The 7,931-nt window shown below is 42.7% G+C and overlaps 1 protein-coding gene and 1 pseudogene across 1 annotated transcript in view; both read right to left on the bottom strand.

The window, feature by feature from the left end:
- Positions 1-7,931, bottom strand: part of ARSB (arylsulfatase B) — a 256,033-nt gene that overhangs the window by 11,974 nt on the left and 236,128 nt on the right. The gene's annotated exons all lie outside the window — the stretch shown is intronic.
- LOC102821125 lies at positions 176-745 on the bottom strand (annotated as a pseudogene).

Here is a 7,931-nt window from a genome sequence, read left to right as displayed (position 1 = left end):
CAGAACAGCTGGTAGTTTCAAACTGCTGACCGTGAGATTAGCAGCCTGATTCATAACCACTACGCTACCAGAGCTCAGTTAAGGAATAAAGTAGTATTTTCTTTAAATCACTAAACTGTATATGTGTGCCATGCTATATGTATTATGCAATTTGCTTTTTTACTCACTCCTGTGCTTATCCTAGAGGCACTACCCTTTGAGCAATTTCTTCCCAGAAAATGTCAAGCAGGAGATTGATGAAGATGGTGTAGCTCTCAGCAGGGATGTTGAACTTGGCTAGGAAGACCATGTTGTAAGTGCCCTCCATCAGGTATTGTTTGAGAGACACATGGTGCCTGATACCCATCTTGGTCTCGATGTCCTTGGCAGACAACACTTCCAACTCCCGTGTGAAATTCAGCTACCCAGTTCTGGGGCAGCAGCAAAATGAGGCAAAGGCCAAAGAGTTGGTTCACGTGGGCTGACTCGTATAATCAGTGGGTTGCTCCTGGTTATCAAAGTAATAGCATTTGAGCTAGATCATGTAGCACTAGAAGGAGTGGGCATCCTGCCATAGGATGCTTCACTGGGCCCAGATCTCAAGTATAACATGGGCCAGGTTGAGCTGCTATTTAGACAGCTAGGCCCCTATTGTCAGCAGGAAGTTGAACTCCAGCAAAACCAGTTTGAGACAGCCTAGCTCTTCCCTACCCTTGCTGAAGTTGGGACTTTTATGGTTCCACTGGTCTTTGAGCCGCTCATTCATGTTCATAGTGTTTTTTAGGTCTCTAATTCTGTATGTGTATATATTCCTTTTAACTGTTTCTAGCAAGATCTCCTGGTGTGGCACAGCAGGATAATGTGTGGGATCACAAGATTGGTTTGAACTGCAAGGTTGATGGTTCAAACTTATCAGCTGCTCGTCAGAAACCCTATACAGGATTGCTATGAGCTGGAATTGACTCAACGACACTTAACAACAATAGCAAAGCAAGAGCTCAGGCAAAGATGGTGAAGAGTCTGGAGCATTGGTGGATGGGTAAATAGGCTGGCCTGGGTCTCATCCTGTCTAAAATACTGTTCAAGTATCCTAAGTAGGATGTGGTTGAAGAACGGGGCTTCGGATGACTTTCCGTGTTGTAAAAGAAGTCAGTGTTAGGGATGGTAGTGTGGACTTGAGGAAGGGGCTGTGTGAATGAAGTAAAGTGCTCTCTGCAGTTCCCTCCCAGCCCACAGAAGGCCATGGTACAGAGCAGAACAGAGCAAGCATATTTGGAGTCAGACTGTTTGGTTCGAATCAGCTCTGTCACTCACTGACTGTGACCGTAGAGCTAGCTTACCAAAGACTACAGCCTTTAGTATGAAGTGCACCTAAATGTAAGAAAACAAAAGTTCTCACAACTGGGCCAATGAGATGGATTGGCACAGTGGCAACAGCAGTGGGCTCCAAGTGTAATCACTGTGAGGATGGCGCAGGATGTGGCAGTGTTTCATCCTGTTGTGCGTAAGAGTCAGAAAGGACTTGATGGCACCTACAGACAACTGTGGCACTGTGGGTTAATGCGCCAGACTGCAGAGCCATTTGAACTGCAAGGTTGGCAGTTTGAGCTTACCAACTGCTCCTCGGAAACCCTATACAGGGTCACTATGGGTTGGAATCGACTTGACGGCACTTAACAAGAACAACAACAACAACCAACAACACTAATACTTAAGCACTTACTACACGGGGCTGTGGGTTAATACTCTGGACTGCATGTTCAGTTTGAACTGCAAGGTTGGAAGTTCAAGCTCACCAGTTGCTCCTGGGAAATCTTATACAGCATAGTTATGAATCAGAATCGACTTGACAGAACTTGACATCAGCAACAAGAACTATAGGTCAGATACTGTTTTAAGTGTTCTCTGTATGTGAATTAATTGAATCCTCACAATTGCTCTAGGGAAATAAGTAATCATGTCTGGGAATAACTGTCACTGAATAACAGTACAATATAATCTTTATTTTATATCATCTTCTATCCAAGACCTTGAAAACAGGTGGAAAGGAGTCATTGTTACATCAGAAAAACCTCTGTTGGTCTGAGTTTGGAGAGGACCAATATTTGCTCCCCAATTCATGTGTCAAGGAGCTCTGGTAGCATAGCAGTTACGAATCAGGCTGCTAATCTCACAGTCAGCAGTTCGAAACTACCAGCTGTTCCACGGGAGAAAGATAAGGCTTTTTGCTCCTGTAAAGATTTACAGCCTTGGAAACCCTATACAGGGTCACTATAAGTCAGAACCGACTCCACAACACATAACAACAACAACATTCATGTGTCAGAGTTTGAAGAGGGTTAGGAGGAAAAAAGCATTTATGGGTGGAAGCTTTATGTATTACTGTTAGAATTGAGTTCCTTTTCTGCCCTGCCATTCATTTCCTCTGAACTTTATTTGATTTAGTTTGTTTCTTAATCACATTTATAATTTACAAAGATCAACTTAAATTTCATTTTCTCTCATGAACCTAATATGTTTCTTTCCAATATGATACCATCTTCATCTTTAACGGTGCATACATATTTATTTACAGTGAAACTTCAGCTATTTGAGATAAGTGTGTGTGTGGAGGGGGAGATGGGAGGGGCAACAACTCTCAACTTCTGTGCTGACATCAAAGTTCTGAAATGCAGCCTGTTTGTTTGCTCATTGTGTGAGCCAAATTCAAGTTTGTTTACACACTAAAATTATAGTTACACTAGGCATTTGTTTGGCTGCCCATTTTTTGTCATTCAATCCAAATAAAATTTCAATGTATAGCAAATTCTAAGTGAAGTTCGAGTTGCTAAGGTTCAAGAGCTTGCTAGAGCCTCACTACCCTGTGCCCATGTGTTCTTCTCTAGAGCACAGTGAGTGCTCAGGCTGCATTTGAGGGATGATTGACACACATGTGCATCTAATGTCCACTCTGTTCATGCTTTTTACATGTTCCAACTACTGCAGGCTAAGTGTTCGCTCTCATCTTGCTGTGTGGTAAGGAATTGCATATCCAGATGCAACTGTGTTTACTGTTGTCTTGATTTTTTATTTTAAAAATCATTGTGGATCTAAAAATAGAAACACTGGCTAGAAGCCCCCCACACTCTGACCTACCACTTTACAGACCCTCTTGCTTGCTTTTCAGAGATGAAAAGGCCCCAAACAGACATACATAAAGCCCTCCATGCTCAAAAGCTGGGATTCACAGAATAGTTAGAACTTAGCAGCAGCAGTCTCTATATATGTCTTTCCTCTATAGTTACGAAAAGGAACTGATCACTGTGCACTTTAGAAGTCTTTAGAATACTGTAATCTCTTTTTTATTACCTTATTAAATCCTCTAACCACTCTGAGTTTCCATTTTATGTGTGTGTGTGAAATGAAATTAAAAAGAATGTTTCCACAAGGGACGAACATGAGGATGACAGGAGATTACAGTTGTGGGGAATGCCCTGTGAGCAAATACAGAAATCCCCTGTTGCAGGTCTTTGGAGTTGCCACAACAGTTGCTATAGGACTGGGCTCACAGATAAAGTGATAACCAAATGAAGGAAATCATTGCAATTTAGACCGAATCAATGGCCTTTGATTGATAGACATCAAAATCTCGGTGTGACCAACTGCCGAATCCTGCTAGGGCTACAAGATCTAAACCAGCTGTCAAGGGAACAAGATATGGATTGGAAAGTTAACAGGAAGAATGTATAACAATACCTAATATCTACTTGCTGAACCACAAGTCTGGCTGAAGTCATGAAAGAGTGAAACAGATAGGTGGTGTCAGTGATTTGCTGTCGAATCAAGTCAGTTCTGACTCATAGTGATCCTATACAGGTTTGTAATGTAATTTCTGAGGTTGTAAATCTTTATGGGAGTAGAATGCCTCATCTTTCTCCTGAGGAGTGGCTGGTAGATTCGAACTGCTAACCCAAAGGTTAGCAACCCAACCCATAACCCAGCATAAGGGTTTCTAATTCTGGTTCTGCATTTGAACACTGATTGCTGTAAACACCTTAGTATCTAATTCTGGGTCACCGAGCAGAACCCAGTCCAGCTCTGGTCCAACCTGGGCAGCTGGACTGCTTGCCACATTCAGTGTGACATCATCACCAACGTAGCAACAGCATCTATCACACTTGTGATCGGCTTGATCTCCCTACCACACTAGTCAGTCCCACATTGACATCTATGGATGGGCAACTATAGCAATCGGAACGTCCTCAAGCTTACCTCCCTATAATATCCACCCCATTGACCCTATTTGGCCTACAGTGAGCACTTAGAAGACATTTAGTCTCCTTTCATTAAAATATCTCTTTAATAATTGGAAGACAAAGCTCTTTTCCCCACATTTATCATACAGATAATAGGGAAAGGAAGAAAGTTTCTAGTCTAGCCAGCATTTTATGTGAAATTGATTTTATAGCTGAATTGTATGTCTCTGAGTATAGATGTTCTTGGCAGGTCAGCACATGTTAGAAGCTAAGAAACAAACAGAGATCTCTGCCTGATTGATTGTTTGGGAATCAGTCCCGAATGGAGGAGGAAGGACAGAGAGGTGGGAAATGTCTACATTATGTGGCATGGCACCTCCAGAAAGAGATTCATTTATTCAACCAATGAGTAGTTACTGAGCCAGTGCTAGCAGCTGGCCACACAATATTGGTGAAGTGTATGATGAGTGTGAAGACAGAGGACAGGGAGTTCTAGACACACAAGGTGTGGACTTGGGTTAGTCTAGGGGAAAGTGAAGACCTCCCTGAAGGTGCTATGACTGGCTGCTGTTGAGTTGGTCCTGACTCATAGAAACCCTATGTAGGGTTTCCAAGAAACAGAAAGTCTCATCTTTCTCCTGTGAAGTATCTGGTGGACTTGAACTGTTGACCTTTCAGTTAGCAGTACAACACGTAATCCCCTACACCACAAGGGCTCCTTACAGGTGCTATGTTGTGGTTGTTGCTGTTGTTAAGTGCAGACGAGTTGATTCCGACCTATAGCGACCCTGTATAGGGTTTCCAAGGAGTAGCTGGTGAGCTTGGACCACTGGCCTTGCAGTTCAAATGACTTTGCAGTCTGACGCATTAACCCACAGTGCCACACCAGAACTCCATGTTGTGGTTGTTAAATGCTGTAAAACTGGTTTCAACCCATAGCGTCCTTGTATAGGGTTTCTGAGGAGTGGCCAGTGAGCTTAAACCATTATGTTGTTAGGTGCCATTGAGTTGGTACCGACTCATAGCAACCTTATGCACAGTAGAACGAAACACTGCCCGAACCTGGGCCAACCTCACAATTGTTGTCACCCTTGAACCCATTGATGCTGCCACTTTGCCAATCCATCTCGTTTGGGGTCTTCCTCTTTTTCTCTGACCTTCCACCTTACCAAACATGATATCCTTCTCCAGTGACTGGTCCCTCCTGACACTATGTCGGAAGTAGGAGAGATGAAGCAGTGGATTCTAAATGTGCTTGTCATTAATTTTATGGATTAGTCTCTCATTCCTGGTGTTACAGTCCTGTTAAAATAATAACAGCACCATCTAAGGGCAACTATTGGTTTCTCCATGTGCAGAAGAAAGAAGACTGATGAGAACTGAAGATGCTTGGCATCAATTAGTCCAATGGAACTAATGGAGCAAGTGAACATCAGTCTCCAAGACTCTGAGACCAGAAGAACTAGATGGTGCCCAGCTACCACTACCAACTGCTCTGAAAGGGACCACATTAGAGGGTCCTGGATAGAGTGGGGCAAAAGGTGGAACAAAACTCAACATTATATATAAAAAAAGACCAGGCTTACTGGTCAGACTATGGCCCTTAAGCACCCTTCAGGTCTGGAAAAAAAAATTCACCCTTGTGACCCAATTTTCAGTCAAAGAGTAGACCGGTATTATAGGGGAAACAACAATAGTGAGGTATACTCACTATGAAATGGTCAATCATTCAAGATCAAAAGGGCAACCAATTAAAAAATAGGCACAGGACATGAACAGGCACTTCACTAAGGAAGACATTCAGTCAGTCAACAAACATATGAAGAAATGTTCACAATCACTAGCCATTAGAGAGATGCAACTAAAACCAACATTGAGATATCATCTCACACCAGCAACAATAGCGAAGTTCAAAAATGCAGAGGACAATAAATGCTGGTGAGGATGTGGAGAGACTGGGACCCTCCTACATTGCTGGTGGGAATGAAAAAATGGTTCAACCACTCTTGGAAAACAGTATGGTGCTTCCTCAGAACGTTGGAAACAGTAATACGATATGATCCAGCAATTCCTGTATTTGGAATACATCCACAAGAAATACGAACCATAACATGAGTAGATATATGCACACCAATGTTCATAGCAGCACTATTCACAATAGAAAAGATGGAGACAGCCTAAGTGCCCATCAACTGAAGAATGGATAAACAAACTGTGGTACATACACACAATGGAATATTATGCTACCTTGAAGAATAACAAGGAAGCTGCAAGCCACCATGAAACATGGATGAATCTTGAGGACATTATGCTGAGTGAAACTGTTGTTGTTGTTAAGTGCTGTCGAGTAGATTTCGACCCATAGCGACTCTGGTGAACTTCAACCACTGACCTTGCAGTTCAAATGGCTTTGCAGTTTGGCGCATTAACCCACAGTGCCACACCAGTATTCGGAGTGAAATTAGTCACAAAAGGACAAATATTGCATAAGACCATTATCGTAAAAGCTTAAGAAAAGATATCCATACTAAAAGGGGGGAAAAAATTCTTTGTTGGTTACTGGTGGAGGTGGGGTGGGAGGTGGAGGGAGGCGACAGTAGAGCACAGGATGTGGGGGGCAGACACATCATAATTTGGGTGTTGGTGAGGGCAATACACAAGAACAGGGAGAGGGTGGAATAACAAGGTAGATAGGGGAACACTGAGTCAGGTTAGCACAGGCTAAATGGGACAGACGTAAATAGTGATGCATACTCAAACTTGGAACAACAGGGCTCTGTGATACAGGGATCGAGGTATACACTGAAGAGGGGAAATAATACTAAGATGCTTCACTCTCTTATGAATATCAGCTTCCCTTGCCTACTATTGTAAAATAGACACTTGCGTGGGATAGAAATGAATGTTGGGAAACATGATTATAGAAAGCTTGTAAGCCTGTCTTCAAACTATAACTGATTGGAACACCTAAAAGGGGTTTAAGAACTTGCCCAGTGAAATATAGGCTTCTTGCAGGGCCTTTGCAGTGTATAGGACCTTAGGTGGAATCCAGAGCCCCATCCAGACCTTCTGAGGTGGGACAGTCCCACTAGAAAGGACAAGCAGACCAGCCTGGAACACCTAGAGCAACAAAAGATATATTTTCAAAGAAAGATCAGAAGGAAAAACAAAACAAAAATGGCAGTATGATTGGCTACTACAAGAATAAGCAAGCTGTTTGCAGGGAAGCCATCAAGGCAAGCAATCAAATCCCTTCAGGACAAACATCCCTCTAAGACTGAAACTCAAAGAGAACACATGAGCAGGTATGTGAGCTTGCTGGCGACAACATTGGTCTACTGGTGAGTGAAAGAGGGGGAAAGGCAGCAATGAAGAAATGGATTAATTTCAATTATGTTCCATAGACTCCTGTTGGCCTGGAGATGAGAGAGAGAAGAGGAAGGGCTGGTTGGTTCAAAGTGTGGTGAGACCTCAGGATAACTGAGCCCATGGACAAGAACATACCCATGGAGGGCTAGAGCTGACAGTGAAGCATTCAGCTGTTATGAAATGAGGGGAGATGTACAAGAACACCCAAACTTGCAGACAGTACCCATTTGACCTAGCTTTGATGGCTTGATAATCAGAACTCAACTAGAGAAAGAGAAAAAAAAAATTTTTTTTTGATAAAGGAAATGAGAGTAAATTGCTGCAATGTGATGAACTTGACCTATACTC

Source organism: Chrysochloris asiatica, unplaced genomic scaffold (genome assembly GCF_000296735.1).
Source record: "Chrysochloris asiatica unplaced genomic scaffold, ChrAsi1.0 scaffold00313, whole genome shotgun sequence".
NCBI lineage: Eukaryota > Metazoa > Chordata > Mammalia > Afrosoricida > Chrysochloridae > Chrysochloris > Chrysochloris asiatica.
The sequence above is the reverse complement of the archived record's forward strand: the minus strand, read 5'-3'. Positions and strand labels throughout refer to the sequence as shown.